Source organism: Taeniopygia guttata, chromosome 3, assembly GCF_048771995.1.
Source record: "Taeniopygia guttata chromosome 3, bTaeGut7.mat, whole genome shotgun sequence".
Lineage (NCBI taxonomy): Eukaryota > Metazoa > Chordata > Aves > Passeriformes > Estrildidae > Taeniopygia > Taeniopygia guttata.
Genome location: NC_133027.1, coordinates 99,635,391 through 99,653,210, shown reverse-complemented (window position 1 = coordinate 99,653,210; position 17,820 = coordinate 99,635,391). Strand labels below are relative to the sequence as shown.

At 39.5% G+C, this 17,820-nt stretch overlaps 2 long non-coding RNA genes across 2 annotated transcripts; both read right to left on the bottom strand.

Annotated features, from left to right (window-relative positions):
* Nucleotides 1-5,838: 5,838 nt before the first annotated feature.
* On the bottom strand, nt 5,839-7,217 carry LOC121469620 (uncharacterized). The gene is made up of 2 exons (XR_012055305.1): nt 7,081-7,217; nt 5,839-6,140 (listed from the first exon to the last, which is right to left on the bottom strand). It is a non-coding gene; the product is annotated as an uncharacterized lncRNA (long non-coding RNA).
* A 3,582-nt stretch (nt 7,218-10,799) lies between these two features.
* LOC140683798 (uncharacterized) lies at nt 10,800-14,719 on the bottom strand. Its single transcript, XR_012055304.1, has 2 exons — nt 14,487-14,719; nt 10,800-13,630 (listed from the first exon to the last, which is right to left on the bottom strand). It is a non-coding gene; the product is annotated as an uncharacterized lncRNA (long non-coding RNA).
* Between the last annotated feature and the right edge of the window lie 3,101 nt (nt 14,720-17,820).

Genomic DNA, 17,820 nt, shown 5'->3' with positions numbered 1-17,820 from the left:
GGATGCTGCAGTATGTATTTCTGGAACAAACTCGTTAATTATATAGAATAAACCAAACTTAGCTGCCACAGTTACTGAGTGAATATTAACCATCCATTGTAAGAAGACAAAACATGAGTGGAGTCAGCTGTTACCATCCCAAGTGATGTATGGAGTGTGAGGAGGTCAACACAGTCTCCAGCTCACTCCAAACTTTCTGCTTCTCACACAAACACATCATTTTCTTCAGTATGGCAGCAGGGACTGTACATCCCCGACACTAATTAAACTGTGGGGTTGTTTGTCTCAGCTGTTTACAACTGAAGTGTTCATATGTATTCTCATAAATCTTGTTCGACTGGTTGCTTACCCAATTCTTCTCTGTGGTGTTTCTCAAACACACCAGTTATAGCCTTTGCTTTCAGTTTCTGAAGCTCTGCAGCAGGGAAGTTTCTATACACTGATAATCAGATACCAATATTTACTGTGCATAATGAACTCCAAAACATCCATGAGCTTACCCTCTGTTGGACAGCTTTCTCTCAATATCCTTTAAAGAAAAATCACTGGTGTGGGGTTCAGCTCAGAAAATGGGATTTTCTTCCCAGAGGTTCAGAAATGCCTTGGAGTCATATCTTTTCCCTAGTGTTTCACGTGAGTCTTTTGGACTTTCTGTGAGCCTATAGTTTCTCAACAGTGAGTGGGTTGTGCCAATCAAGCTTCAATCTCTGCTTGTCAGATTTGTCACTGGACCTGACTGCCACCTAAAAGTGAATCGGGACATTTCTGCCTGGGATCCACCTCTCATGGCTGACTTGTCCATAGTTATAGCTCATCACATAACAAATAACACAACCATAACACAACCATACCATCAACTACTCAGAAAGGCAGCTCAAACACCAAGTGTGGGGTCACTGAAAAAGGTGGTGAGACCTGCAAACCTGCTTTGCTGGCCTCTTCCTACTTCCCAAACATCCTTCACTTTGAGGAAGGAAAGGATAGAGAGAAGATAACACAGATGGGTGCCTTTGATTTCCCTCAGGTCTGAAGTCCCTTTCCAAATGAGTAGATCTGGGTGTGTGCCCTGAAGAGACAATACCTCCACAGCCATTGTGTTTGGGATTATATAATACTGAGTTGCACAGATTTTGCTGTGTGTTTCTTCTGGGGGCTGCCAGAACCAGTGGCTCTGCATGTTGCTCCTGCATCCAGGCACTCAAACATCTACATTGCTGAATGCGCACCATGCTAGGAAAACATTGTTTAGAATTTTTTTTTTGAATGAGTAACTATGAATATTAATTCAATTTTACTGAGGAAATTTTAAAAGCCAAATTAAAACGTGTGCCTGATTTAAAAAACAAAACCCCACAAAACCTGTAAAGCATCTTTGTAAGGTCTATTTAAATGTTTGGAGACAATTCTGAGACAAGCATCTAAATATAGTCGAGTGATTCAAGAGTTGCATTAGCCTACATGATACCAGCACTAACTTGTCTGGCAGACAGCCAAAGCTGCAGGGCCAGATTGAGAGCTGCTGGAAAGAGGACTTCCTTGTCCTAAGGAAAACAATGACAGTTAATTTTATTCTTTTACATGTATATTACATGACTAAAATATGTAGAGAAAGAACATAGGATATAACTAACACCAAATGGTCTTCATTTCCAGCTCACCTACATTCACATATTTTAAATGCTCTGCAAAACCCAATGTGTTTAGCTGAAAATTTTGCATAATGCAAGTACGATGCTTGTACAAATAAGTACTCTATAACACAGTAAAATTTCTCAATATTGGAGCACCTCTCCTATGAAGACAGGTTGAGAGAGCTGGGGTTGTTCAGCCTGGAGAAGAAAAGGCTCCAGGAAAACCTTATAGCACCTTCTACTACCAAAAGGAGGCTACAAGAGATTTTTGGGAAGGGTTTTTTCCATAGGCAGGTAGTGATAGACTGAGCAAAAATGGCTTTAAACTGACAGAGGGAAAGTTCAGATTAGATAGTCTATATTTAAGAAGATATTCTTTACTGTGACAATGGTGAGGCACTGGAACACCCTGCACAGAGAAGCTGTGGATGCCCCATCCCTGGAAGTATTTAAGGTTGGAGGGGACTTTGAGCAGCCTGGTGTAATAGGTGTCCCTGCCCCTGGCAGGGAGATTGGAGAAAGGTGATCTTTAAGGCCCCTTCCAACCAAACCATTCTGTGCTTCTGTTATGCTATAAATAAGTGAATGCACATTTTATGAAATAGTGTAAGGGTATTCCAAGATCTTCTGTTTATTAGAGACAAATATCTCTCCAGAAATGTTTACTGACAAAAGAATCTTCCTGAATGACAATTTGTTTATGCTTTCCTTATAACCTATTTTTCCTCCTTTTAAGTTACTATCCTTTATGGAATTGTGGATGGCTGAAGTAGCTCTTTCTGGTCAACAAAACATTCCTGACATCTGCAAAGCTATTCAAAATCTTTTCCCATTTCACCTCATCTGTAATCAGATTTTTCAGCCTTTCTGAGACACTGGGAGTCTCATCTCAAATGTTAGATCTAGTCTTGAATCACTAAATCCTGTCAACAGCAAAAGATTTCCCTCATTGCAACCCTACTCTTTTTGGTGAGATACATCACTGGGAAATGGCTGCAGCAGTCCTACTTCTGGCACTTCTGTAAAAGTGTTGGCAGTGCTGGGAAGACCTGGGCATGAGGTAGAGCTGCCTCCCAGGCTCTGGAGTGACTCAAATGCATGGTGGGCTCTGTGGCAGGCCACTGTGCCAGTTATAGGTAAGACAAGAACTTAACATTTCTAATCCTGGGACCTTTGGATTTTATCCAAATGCTAGGTACCTTGACTTGTTAAGTTCCTAACTCCTGTCCCAGCTTTGGATGCTTTCACATACCAGAGACTACGTTATTTTGTAATTGCTTGAATAAAAGTGCAGATGAAAATCAGTTAGAGCTGCACTACTGGCATCAAAATAATTTCTCTTAGAAGCTATTACAGCTACCAACCCCAAATTATCCTCATCCCAGCTGGAGTGGTGCCTCAGTCAGCAGTTCACCTTTTAAGACATTCTTTGTGTGAATAAGAGAAGAAAGAAATTGTCCTTTGTTGTAATTTTTATTGGTGCATTTCCAGTGGATCTTTTTGCTTAACATTACAACAGAGTAACTCAGCAGCTTTTTGTGAATCCAAGTAATCATTTGGCAACATCATTGCCAAATCATTGCAAACATCACTGCCATGGAAAATGGAGGCAAATCCTCATGGTGGAGATTCAGCCCTTGGCTCATGCAGAATCTGACATAAGCACCAAGAAAAGGTGATGTCTTTGCTAAATTTTTGATGGGTTTTCAGCTTGAACTAGGTCAGTTATGGCCATATCTCTGGTGTGGGATTCTGGATGTCATGGTCCAGAAAAGCACTAGCAAGTAGTGTGAGATACCCCAAGCATGTGAACAACAGTCCCTGAAGCACTTTCTGCTCCTCACTGACTGAATGTTTTCCCCACTGCTGCACAATCCCTGTTCTGAGCTGGTCATGGAGGCTTTTGGTGCAGGGAAAACAGTTTGGGTCTGAGGAAGCTCAGCAATGTTGTCCCCAGCCACCAGCAATGCAGAAAGCAGTTCTGTTCCTCCCCCATCCCTGTTTGTGCACTGAGGCATGGGTCTCAGTTCCCTAGGGTGCTCATAGGGACTGGCTGTAGAAATGCAGAGGGGCTTCCATTTCCAGTGAGTGCCCAGGATATTCTAACTTTAGAAGCTGTTAGAAACTTGAAGGTTTTGTTGCTAATACAGGACTTTTCAGGCACATGTCCTTCTTCTGCTTGTAGGGGTGAGAATCATTTGAAGAGCAAGAAATGCAAGAGGCAGGAGGCTGAGACCCAGGGACACCCACAGCAGACTGAAAGGCTTCAGAGGGGGTTGCAGGGTCTGTGTCTCACTGAGACAGGGAATAGAAACAGGAAACAAGACATCACTTTTAAGTGGTTGCATGATTTCAGTGAAAAACACCTCATTCACAGAACAGGACAGTTGTTTGAAGATCGGTAAAAATGGAGCAAAAAGGCCCACTAGGTTGCACTTAACTAAGGAAACAACTAATAAATTTGCTTTCTTTGGAAGGAACTGTGTATTCTATTCCTGCAAGTCTTTCCACACCCAGGGTGAATGAAGCAGGCCATCTTCTGCTCTGCTCTGTGCAGCAGTGACCGAAGAAGGGCTGGCAACATGGAAGTTTAACTATCTTAAATGTCCAGGAAAAATCAGGGAGATTTAGCTTATGAGAGTCTGAACAAAGAGAGTGTGGGAGCAGATTTTAATTTCCCCGGAATGTGGTCATTTCAATATCATTTTATTTCTTAAATCTGTTATGTTCTGTTCAGCAGTTCCTTGTGTTTTTCAGTTCAGATCAGCTCTTTCAATGAGGTTATTCTCAAAATGATGGTGTTATGTGACCCATGGCTGCTAATTTCCGTATCTAATTATTAAGTTTGCAACTAAATAAATAGGGTTTCTTTCAGCATAGCCTTATCTTATAAATTGAATTATAATCAGCATCCTTGGCCTGTGTGATCTTTGGAGCCCTTTGAGCTACAACAGTTAAAATACATCCATTTCTGTCACACCAGAGAGCCATGTAGCTAACTCTAATCTGCTTTTAACTCTTTAGTCCAACTTCATGCTTACAGTTCTGAGAGGAGCCACTCTTTTGGAACAATCTCAGTCATCTTTGTAACATAGTAGCAACCCCTTCTAACCACTCCACTACTGTACTCCTACATTTTCCAGTTATATCACTTAAAATGTGATATTTTAAAATCATACACTTCTTACATACCAATACATTCTTTGTGAAATATTACTCTGCAAAATGTCCCATTGTTGGCAAGGAATTGAAACTGAGATGCTCATTTAGGATCTTAGCCCATTGCCATTTGTCTTAATATACAAAACTTTTGATTGCTTTACAGGTATTACCTGTATTTTTCTGTCACCTGTGACAGGACTGCATGTTATCCTGCCTAAATATGGATATTAGGAGAAAGACAGATGATATTAGGAAAAACAATTCAGGAAGTGCATCTTCTTAGTTGCACTGACTCAGTCCATTTCTTGTGACTAACCCTATGCAGACTTTGGGGTTACTTTTTACCCTTCTGATCAATTCAGACATTTGCCTGCATCCAGGTGAGATGAACTGAGACCTAATACATTATTCAGTTACGAGACATCCAAACTCAGCCCAGATTTCAAACTCAAGATCTTTTCAACCCTTGTTCTGACAGTGACAACAGAAGCTCTGTCAAATTGTTCTTCAGCTGTGCCTGTGCAGCGGTGGTTATGGTTTTGGTGAGTTTCCACTGAGTCTACTGGCTAAAAAAGGTTTCAGAAGCATAATTCACTCTATCTATCTATCTATCTATCTATCTATCTATCTATCTATCTATCTATCTATCTATCTATCATACATACATACATACATACATACATACATACATACATAATATAAGTAATAAATACATAATAGTAATGCCCTTAGTGATATGTGAGACAAAGTAGAACCCAATTGATTTCTCTTCTATTCTTGGCAGTTTAGCAGAGGTGCTTATAAAGTAACAAGTGGTATTTTCTGTAATTAAGTTACATGTTTGTGATACAGAATACACTAATGAATAGGTCTGTTTCCAAAAGTGATCACAGTCTTACAAAACAGTTTCATAAACAAGTTGCCTTTTGTTAGTCCAGCAGAAAAAAAAAAAATTCAACTCACTCTTCCTCTTAGGTTTCTGAGGCCAGCTGAATGGCATTGTCCTTGCCATTATCTCAAAGAAGATGCACATAATTAAAAGTCATGGAAGGAAAATAAAATTTGTTGTATTTCATTCTGATGTGCTAATATTTATTTGAAAGTCTCCTAGTTCAGTGCTTAGTATATTTCCACAATCTGTACATCTGTATTTGCAAGAATAGCCAGAATGATGACATCCTGTTGTACCTAAAATAGACAAGACTAGCAAGAGGAGGTACCCTGAAATGACATTTGGTAAAAATTATTCACTCTCCCACAATCCTGTTCCCTGCCGTGTCCTTCATGTCTGTTATTGATCAGGTCTTCACTCGACGCAGGAAGTGTCTCTTTGAGCCCGTGCTTTAGCTGCAATGATAAAGTAGGTCATTGATTAACTGGAAGTATGACAGGCAGCTCCTCCAGTCAGGTCGTGACGTACTCTAAGTCTTGAGGGAGGAGAGCAAGCGATGAATCAGTAATGTGAAAAGAAAGAAAGCCCACAGGTTTTAGTCTTTTGGGAGGACTTCTCTCAGCAGCATAGTTAGTAGCATTACCCTCAGCAAGTTGACGGCTATGCAAATTCACCAGAGAAGCTTTTCAGGTTTCCAAAAAAAGAAAAAGCAGAAACAAACAACTAAGATGAAATTCTCTTACCCAACTACAGTACCTAGGGAATTTTTTACTTTGCAGGCAACCAACTCATATTGGCTACTCCTACTCATTGTTCTCTACTTTTAGGTATAATATATATAATTAAGCACTGTCTAATTAAGCAGTGTTACATGCATTGGTTTCCACTGTACTGTCTTTTGGCAGCAATTCTTTAAGAGTCCTTGTCCTTAGCTCTGCTCCATGGCTACTCACCTTCTCCTGGCTTCCAAGACCTCAGTGGGAGATCTTTTGCGTTGGCACACTCAGGGGAAGTCTCAGGGCTGCTCAACTCCAGCAGCGCAGTGCAGGACAGTCCTGCGAGCAATTCTGCCACCCTATGCACCTCATTGCCCCAGTGTGACCATTGCCACAAAGCCCCACAGATATCCTCTTCCTCTTCTTTTCTGTGCCCTTGCACTTCCCAAGCAAAAATTGCAGCACACACTGGTCTTTCATTAGCTGGCTTGCACCATTAGTAACATCTAAGGAGGGGTGGTGCTTACACCACAGAGCAATTCCCTGTCAGACTCTCCCTGAGAGAAGAACAGAGATGTGTCTTTGACTGAGCCAGAGCCTCATCCTGACCATGCTGAGTAACCAGTATTCCCTCTTCCCCTGCCCCCACTGGGTGTTTTTTTGTTCCAAATTTGCTCACCATGTTCCATGGCTGGCATTGCTAGATGTCAAATCTGCTCTTCAGTCAGTTCAGAAAGCAGAACAATGTTGCCTCAGCACTATGCACTGTATCACCCAGCAGCTTTCACACACACATTTGATGTGACTTTTTTCCAAAGCATGGAAAATCCACAATTTCTACTGCTGCCTCCTCACTGCCTCCCACTTTCCTACCCAATAAAAGCTAGCTCAGCCACTTGCAAACGCTTTTTTTCAGATAGTAGCACTGCCCACAGTCAGTCTATATATTGTGTGCAGGAAGAGAAAATTAAACAACTGGCATTTATTTAGCTATTTTTGACTTGCAGAGCTGTGGGACTCATCATCTCCCACGCACTTCTGTCTCACGTCCGAATCTCTGGTGCCCTGACAACTCCAGCCCTCCACACTCTCTGCCTGTAGCTGCAGCAGCCTGAGCTAAGCAGTGACTACTTCCATAGGTTTAAGGGGGAAAAGTATACCCACAAATGAACTCAAGTAGCATTGACTGGTTTTATTTAAAATCTGTGGTATTTGTTTTTATCACAATTACATAAATATGTAATATATGAATAGAAATAAATATTACATAAATGTGTGAATAAATAATCGACAAATTATATAGAGAGCTATAAGATAGTCAGATTCTCAATATATTTGTGCAAAGAACTTGAAGCAGCATTGAGCATTGCCAGAGTGTGTGGTCACTGTCAATGGCAAACATAATTTTATTCTGTCATAATTCAACTTTATTTTTATAAATTTTATTTGCTTTTTATCAATAAAGTAGGAAAATTAAAGAATGCTGAAAAATAATTTAACATATTTCTGTGTTTGTTAAAAGTCATTATGCATACCAAATTAATTAATGAAATTCTTTAGTCCAATCATTTTCTCTGGAGCTTGCTTGTGTCTTTCCTTTCTTTCCTTCTTCCATGCATTCCCTCTTTCTTTCTTTTTTATTTGAATATCAGCATTTGTGCCTGATCTTGACATCCAGTTTATCCAATATATCAGTAGATCTTCATGGCACAGCTCACAGGGTTTGATGCTATCAGTAACTCTTAGCTAATGATTACCTAAATGCTACAGCCATGAAAAAGATGTCCTAAAGTATATTCAATGAAGCAGGATGTACTGGAAAATTACCAAGATTACTCAGCAGTTTCATTTTAGGAAATCTGTGTGTTGCTAGAATAGAAAAAACCTTTACTAGTCCCTTTCCAGCAAGAACACAGAATACAAGGATACAGAAGAAGCAGGTATTTCCTTAGCTGAACTCATCCAATGTCTATTTAGACAGAGAGTGACATCAGAAGTGCATTTAGCAGTTACTTAATCAGAAAAATACTACACAGGCTACAAAGAATTTTAACAAAAAGCATCCCAATCTCTTGGAGTAGGCCTACATGAACATTTCCACTGTCATGCTGCTAGTCAGTCACGGCAGCTGGAGTTTTCCTGGACAGACCCCTGTGTGTGTTCTTGATGGGACTGAGGTCCTGAGATGCTTTTTCAGGCCAGATATATTCCATAACAGTGGAGCTGAAGTGAGGAGCAGCTCTTACCCCAAGACATACCAAAAACCTGGACATGAAGCCATCCCACCCTTCCAGGCAGCCTCAATGGGAGTAGGCAGAGATTGACAGAGCACTTGGGAATCTCCACTGTCTGGGCAGGTGAGGTGCTGGGCTGGGACAGTAGCTCTTCCATGTAGCCAAGGGACTTGCTCTTAAATGCACCAGAAGGACAGAAAGCAGATAAATAAACCTGTGGTTTTCCCTCTTGTAGGCCTACTCACTGGATTACTCACTCACAAGGGCTCTATCTGTGGAGGTATGACTGGAAGTTTTTAAATTTGAGTCTGTGAGTTCCAGTTTTGACATTTCTCCTGGCAGAGCTTGTGGTGAAAGAAAAGGAAATTCCATGTGCCTCCTGTAGGTTCTGGTAGCCTGTGCTGGCAGAGAGATCCTTTTTCAAAGGTAACTCAAGAATTATTGTTTGTTATGTCACCTCTCGCTGTTACTTTGAAAAATCCTTTGTTCTGAATCTATTGTATGGTTACCAAAGTGGATTTCTCCTACACATAGCAAGTTTGGAAATAAACTTCCCCAAATGTTAATTTTAATATCTGATAAAAGCATAAGGAAATGAGGATTTTGCCTCATTTTTAACAATTTAATCTAGTGTTCATCAACCCACTTTAACTGTAAGGAAAACTGAAGAAAGAGCAATCTATCAGAAGACTGAGTATTGCTTCCAGCAGCATTTGATAATGAGTTTAATAAAATAGACACTACTTTACATTTTTGTATAAAATACAGATTAAAATATATGAAGCATATTGAATATTTACTCTCCTTGGAAAGACTACATGCTGAGAATATATTCCAAAAAGATACATATATGCATGTGCATAAAGGTATATTGCATATATATATATGTACTCTATATATATGTACTATATAAATGTATGATAATGAGTTTTATGGGAGAAAATGTTTTCCGCTCTCCCCTGTTTACAGTCAAAAAGCAGCAATGTCCTGCAAAATTTGATTTTGAATAAAATGTTTGTAGTAAATCTATTACTAGATAGCATCGAGTGAGCATGTTTGAAGAAAAGTATTTCTGATTTTCTTTGTGAGCTTTCCTTGTGACATGCTAGACATTAACAGATATGTTGCTAACTGATCTCATTTACAACCTGAGTTAAGTGCTGAAATCTTTGGGCTGTGCGTGGGGATTTGGCAACGCTGCCTGCCCAGTGAGTAAACAGCACTGATGTTTGGTAAATGGTACTCTGAGTTTGTCCTTGTGGTTGTACTTACAGGCTGGAAGGCCATGTCCAATATTATGGTGCCTTTGACACTCAAAAACCACTCTGCCCTCAGAGCTTCTTGCAAAACCTTCAAGGGGACTGTGTTCTTTTGCAAGGTGTGCCTAAAGGTTACCTGTTTTAGTGACACTAATATTCACTCCTCCATCCAGCAGGGCCCAAGGCCCAAGCAGAAAAGTTCCAGCTGTGGCTGGAGTCTTATAAAAACAGGCAGAGTCAGCAGTCAGCAGCACTGCCAAGGGTACCCTTCTTTATGCAATATATAGGAGTTAATATGTAATTCACAGAATTAAAAAAAGTCCAAACAACCCCAAATTTTTACTAAGCTTACTAGAACATGGCAATAGCAAATGACGAGCATCACTGAAATACTAACTACATGATGTAGAGACAACCGTACCCCTGGAAAGGAGTTAGCTAGTGAACCAAAACATAATAGGAATAAATCCAGGAAACATCCTTCACTTCAGAATAATGAAAGAACAAATTCAGAATGCATTTGTCACGCTGTTGGGAGAGCGAGAAACAAGGGTCTACAGCCTAAACTAAGAGGTTAAGTAATTTATATTTACACAGATTTTGCTATATCTGATAGAACCAGGGCCTCTGTTTTGTAACTAGATTAGCTGATGTGAATTTGGCTGCATCTGTGTGGCATCACTGCAGTAAGTGGGATCCAAGTGGATGACTAATCGTGGCAGGGAATTGCGTTTCCAGACTGGGCTGTGAGGTGGTCAGGCAGTCAAATAGCTGTGTATGGATATGCCTGTGAGCAATCCTAGTCCATTCACTACATCCTAAGTGCAGACATATTACTGGCGAAATTTCCCTTATCTTTAGCAAAATTAAAGACAATCTATATATTAAAGCTCCAAAAATTCATGTGAGAAGGAGTGAAATGTGCTTTACTTGTATTGCTGTACAAGTTGGTGTATTTTGGGTAATTATATATCCTATATGAAATGACAGGCTGGAAGAAAATGAAGTCCATTTCAGAGGAAAATGAAATATAGAGTATACAATTTAACATTTCCCTGGAAATTAAGAAAAGTAAAAGACAAGAAAACAGCAATAATTTCAGCTTTACAAGTGCTCATCTAGTTTGCATTCAGTCTTTCAGTAAATGCCACAATTAAAAACTCCTTCAGAACAAAACTGACACGATTTTGCTTATTACACAGATGGTGATGTCAGCTACATGACTTCATTTGTCATAGCATCTTATTACCCACTTGAAATTCTGAGTGATGGAAACAATTAAAATTAGAAGAGCAAAAAAAACCTCCTCATGTTTCAATCAAGTGATGAGAAATCCACCTGATAAGCAGATGTTGCTCAGTTGTTTGTCAGTGTAATGCAACTACCTACATGATTTTATTTACAACCTGAGGCTTTCCTACCAGCTTATCATATCTGTGTTAGCTTTGCTTAATGAAAATAGCAAAACAGGGGGATTTTTTTTCTAACCCCACATGTTGAGCTGAGAACTCCTACAATATTTTAGGAAAGTCAGGGCTGTCATTGTTGTCATCTAGACAAAAAGCAGGAGGATGGCATTATTTTGTTACTGTGACATGTTTCTAAATGTACCTTGTGGATTCATATAACCATAGGATGGTATGTCTGCTGATGACTCATGCTGACTCACCCACTGAGCCTGAATTTACTGAGCCTTCTTCTGTGCCCACACACAGTGATATGATTTCCAGTCTGAGTGAATTCTTTAAAATTTAATTTAGTAGGCTTTAACTACAGAGTCAGATACGCTTCTTCAATAGTTGCCTTGATTTGTTTTTATGTCTTATTAAATGTGTGTTCAGATTATGTTTTGCAGAATGCTTTGAAATCAATTTTGAAAATAATGTGGATAAGTGCAACCGTGCTTTCCAGAGATGAAGGTCTGTCTGAAAGCACTGGAGGTAGAAACATTGATAATCTACTGATGCCATGGACCTAAAGGCCTAATACATAATCACTGCCTCTCTGCTGTGGCTTTAGCAGCAGTGCTTGTGGGCCTCAACTATGGTAAGGCAAGGTCCCTAGGCAAGGCAATGAATAATTATTAAAAAAAGGCAAGTTGACCTGATTCTGTTTTCATCTTTAAGACTGAAAAACATATATTGCCTCATTTCAATCGACAGAATTAAATTGTATAGAAGTAGGTGTGAAAGCAATTCTTTAAATGCTACTACAGATGTCTTCAGAGTGATTTTACTTTTTCTGAAAGAGTAGAAATTATATGGAAGATTTTAATGGGAACATGATCAGTCCCATTATTTGTCTCTCTCCAAATTCTAGTCAAAATCTGCTATGGTGTAGCACTCTGAAAAGTAATTCCTGTTACAGTATAGGCTGTAGTAACTGAGGAGACAACTACCCCAGTGAGACTCTCTCTTGGAACCAAATAAAAGCTTCTCTTCAATCTCATACTCTTTGATGAAGACTCCTATGTTTTTGTAAATCAGGATTTATAATAATCTCGTTCTGACTCCAGGATTCTTTATCCACCACACAAGCTAAGGGAGACGAAAAAATATTTTGCTTGGACTACTTCTGCATAATTTGCTTTTTAAACTCTTCTGACAAATGACTAATGAATGTTCAAACAACAGAAAATGAGATGCACGTATCCTCCCTCAAAATAAGTTATCAAATGCTTCAGTAAGTTGATCGAGGTTTCTAGACTTTTCTCCACCTTTCTGATATTCTGAAAGAACAGTTGATGACCCCAAGCCACATACCCTTCCCTCTTTCTCTGGGATTTTATGTTACTTCTCAAAAGTGTGTCAGCTTTGATAGTGTTTTGGGGCTGTGTGTTTTACTTCCCTTGCTCCTGCAGTCAGTCAGGCATGATTCCTAATCATGCAAGAATTTTTCTATGATTCTGTCTTCTCATCTCTGGGGTTTACTAAATTGCCGTGTTCTCTAAATCTGAAAACGCTGGGTGAGTGGACACTTCATCCCCAGTGGTTTTGGCTTCACTGACTTCCTTGTACTTTGAGTGTACAGTCCTTTGTTTTGGTTTTGAAGAACAAAACCCCCAGACTTTGTCTTTAGTCATACCTTCCTGCCCACATCATTGTTCACACAGGGCTTTCTTGTAATTCTGTCACTAGAATTCAGAAGCTGTTGGGTTTGCCCTTTGAGTTAAATGTGTTTAAAAATAGAATATAACTTCTTTTTGTTACTTCAAACTTCAGTGATCATTAAGATTCTGTATGTAATGGAGCATGATACAAGGAGAACAACACAGCTGTATGACAAGGTTTGAATAGAAGTTGAAATACATGTTTCTCCCTGAGTCCCCACATGTTCTGGCCATTAACATTCCTTCTCTTGTTGTTGCACTGCCACTCACAGTCTCATTTGGTCCAAGGCCATCCACAATTTCTACCAAACAGGCACAAAGGACTCAGCTCTTCTATGCTCCTGTGAGAGGGAGCCTCTGTAGAAGAGCTGCCCACTTTTGATATGCTACAACTTTCTCCAAAAACAGGAGAGGCCCGTATACTGCACTCCATCCTTTGCTGCAGGGCACAGCAATTTCCTGAAAGTGCCATAATTACTGAATATATCCAACAGGTTGCTTGCAGCAAGTTCCCCATGTTGAAGAGATGAGCGCCCAAGAAATATAGCAGCTGAAGGTATATTAGTATCTTCAAGTAATTCAGACATCTCACTTCTGGTCTCCTGCTTTCCAAGCAGTGCTACAGACCTGTGAGGAGACAAGAGTGATTACTGGATTAATTGTTCTGACAGTAGCTCATTTCTAAAAGCCCTCTTTCTCAAGGGGCTCTGGTCCTTCCTGTGTTTTATTGCTGAAAGGGAAAGGGCTTCTAGAAAGAATGGTGTAAGAAATAGGCTATTGCCAGTACCAGAGCAAGTCATCTTGCCTACTTCCTGTTTCCAGAGAGCCATAGATTGAATAAATAAACCCAGAGGTCATAACCACTGGATGCCCCGGTGATTTGATGTCTCTGCAAATACTGTATCTTCCTTTCTTTTACTCTTGATTTGCAAAAAATATAATGACAACGTGAAAGTGATGTGCTGGTAATTGAAAAAAAGCAAAAGTTTTTCAAGGAGTGAAAATTACCAAGGCCCTCTAGAAATGCAAATAAGCAGTTTATGGTGTTTAAGCTAATACTGGCCTATCTTAGGTAAACATATGTGATTGCAAAGCCTGTATCCAAAGGTCCCTCTCTAGCCGAATAAACAAGCACTGAGATTTTTCTGTACCTCTGTAGCTTATTCACTGCTAGCATCCAGTTCTAGGTACCATACTGTGATATGGAGGTGCCAGCAGTGTATTTGGCAGTGTCCACTATGTACTTACCTCTGTGCTTATTACACTTCAGCTGTGGAGCCTCTCTTAATTATTTTTATTTCGAACACTTTATGAAAAAGCTGACCTTATTAACATGTCAGAGCTTTATGCAGTAGTGCTCTCTGGCTATTATGTTGTTATTCTTTCTTTTCCAGCTGTCAGACTTTTGCTGTTATTAGACCCTTTTGAAATGCACTATAATATTTACATTTATTGAACTTTTTTAGACATGTAAGATACTCACTTGGCTTCTCCTGGCAGTTGTACACTCTCTGGTTCCATGGCACTCTCATTTGACTGTCTTGGAGTTCCACCTGTTCTTCTGCCTTGGCCCTCCTTCCCTGTGATTTATTGCATCCATGGCAGAGCTATAGCCCTGTGTAACTTCCAAAAGATTTAATCTCAGTTGAGCACCTGCAATTGTGAAATCTCATGTGTTCAATAAATGCCCCACTGGAAAGACTTCTCCCATAGTGTAACATTTACTTGCTCTTTGTTAAGAACCACCTTGATTTTCAAATTTCTCCTAGGTTATGGGTATCCTAAAGGTTTGTGAGCCAAGTTATTTATTTGGACATGATGCTTCTTTAGAAATAAATTCCTTGTGCTTGCCGCTCTTACTTGAAATCGGTGTTATAACAAATAATAATAAGTTATAAAAAAATAATAACATATATAATAATATACATGTTATATAATTTATAATATTATATAGTATAATATATTACATTATAATAAGTTATAACAAATAATAATAATAAATAAACAAATAAACAAGGGGGAAAAACTGTACTAGTAAAGTGAGGGTTAAGGTTCTGATTAAAATATGGAAACATGCAAACAAAAAGCATAGAAACAAGAAAATCCAATTTCAATATGTACATTGTTCTGGCAGTCACTCACAGCCTGCCTCTGGCAATCAAGGAGCCGGTACAGGATCAGGATCAGGATCTACTTCTCCGCTGGGTTTTTCCTGCCCCTGCCCGAAGCATGAGGGAATTCCCAACTGTGAGAGAGGCTAAACCTCAGAGCATTTCTTTGGAGCACTGCCCTTCCCTTGCTTCCTTCAATATAGAGGCAATTCCAATATATAGTATGGCAGTTTTGACCAACCAGAGTTGTTTAGGTGAATGCAAATGAAATTTGTTTTCTCTTGCCTCAAATGGAATAATATCTGAGATGCAGCGATCCTTTGACACGTGATTTCCAAATGTAGGTTTACCTTCCTGCTTGGAAAGTCAGTTGAATTATAACTTGATTTGGGTCTCCACTTCCCAGGCAGTGTAACTTCCTTCATGAACTTTTTTTTCATGCCTTTTTAAGATCTCCTAAATTACATATAATAAACCTATTGACTGTACATCAGACCCTAACCTCATAGCTTGTGAGTAATGGATTTCTTAATTCATAGGGTTCAGACATGAGATGCCACTAATAATGATGATCAGTTTAGGGCCTGGAGCATTTTCTCAAATAATTTCATTCCTCTTACTTCCTCACTTTATAATATCAGAAACTTTGCAACCATCACAGTAACTTCCAACTCTAATTCCCTTAGCCATAGTTAATTATAGATGCCCTGGCAGTTGCAGAGTTATTTATTCCAGAGTTTCTTGATCATGAGCAGGCTAATCAGAGGTCTTCTGGGGGCCCTTTCACTTTCAGAAATACTGCTTTTAAAATGTCAAGTCCTATCATCAAGTTTTTTTTGGTTTTGTTTCATTTTCGTACTGCATAGCATAAAATTAATGAAACTGCTCATTTCTGCAAAGTGGAACATTCACATTTAAATTCTGATGTCCCCTTGTCACTAGCTTTCAATAGTCTTTGAAATTAGAAAATATTGTCTAATAATTTGAAATACACTTGTTTAGTTGGGACATAGGTTGCCTGTTAAAAAGGTGTGGTTTACACATTTCTCTGACTTAGTAGTTCTCTAGTTGGCAAAAATGGCTTTCCCAATATGCTTATAATAACTGACAGTCCTTTGGTGGAGTGTGGGAACAGAGTATGTAACCTTCATTGTGCAGAAAGTCAACAAGACTGTTCTTATTTTCTATTTTCTCTCATATAACTGTAACAACTAATTTATTTTTGTGTTTCGGAAACATGAGATTTTATTTTCCTCTACTTCTTACCTGGCTTGTACTCCTGCCAGGACTGGTGGCCCTCTGGCCTGAGCAGAGCTGACCCCAAAGGCTGTGATCAGATCCTGGTTTGTCTTTGCTGCAACAGGAGGGAGTCAGAGCGCTTGGTACCTCAAAGGAAATAAACAGCACACTTCATGTTGACACTGTTATTATGGCTGGCATATTTTGATCATCTCATTTTCTCTTTGATACTGATGTACAGTAAAGTGTGAACATTATCTTTAAGCTGCAATCTGATCTTACTGAGCTTTAAGTGCAGCGAAGGGCAGTGGGTTTTCTCCTCGGCAGCAACACGAACAGCAGGAGCTCTGGAAATTGTAGTGGCAACAGCAGCTTCTGTTGTGACAGTTCTCTCATAGGTCACCATGGTGAGAATGTATCTGAGTGTTGGGTTTTTTTCCCTGTCCAGACACTAATACAATTTCTAGAGTCCAGAATAGCTTATATAAATTATTACCCTGACATGAATTTTATTCATGCAGATATGCTAGCAAGAAATACACACATTTTCTTTCCAGACAAAGGATTTGACAATACTTTAAAAATCTTAAAACAGCTGTTTTGGAAAAAATATTTGGAAAAAAACCCTGAACACTATTAATTGAAAAAAAAAGCGTATAAGCAACAACATGGAACCTGGCCTGCATTGTTTTACTTTTCTTTGTGAAGATTCATTATATGCTTATATGTTTTAAAATTAAAAGTGTTAATGAGCTGTGCAAGACAACATGGGATGTACATGGATATTGTGTGTGGAAAGCAAAGCTCTTTGCTCAGAACTTAAAATTGAAATAGATGTAATGTGACAGTGTCTGACATGGGCAGCTTCGATGGTCAGGGATCACACCCAACAAATTATTCTACAAAAATGCAGAAAAGGAATAATTAACTATTTTTTTTCCTTGAATGAGGGACTCCATTGGAGTCAGTGTTACCCTTGCTCACAATGCTATTCATACCTTTACCTCCCAAGCTGGTGTGCAGCCTGTTGACCTCACTGGAAGAGTTGGCTGTTGGCAGCCCTTCAACTGACTCACCACCAAATGTTTCCATTAGCAAGTTCACAACAGTCCCATCTGTAGCTCTGGCCTGCTGGGCCACTTCTTCTGGGGTTGTGCACCACTAGAATGGATGCCAACAGCACTGCTTAGCCACTATGAGATTTAAGAGAAAGGGGCCCTTCCCTTGCCACAAGCTGAATTTTCTTAGTTTGATTTCTGGCCACTTTTCCTTTCTACTTAAACTGGTATTCAGTTGCATGCATGTATAAATTACTCAACAGTCCCTGCTGCAGTTTAGCAGAAACTTCAGGAAAAGGTTCAGTGCCCTACTGGACATGCATGAAGTTTCTGTCAGCAGACTGTTTTTCCCCCTTTCTTGAAAAAAAAGAAAAAAACCCCAACTCTTCAGGACCTGGTTTGTTCATTG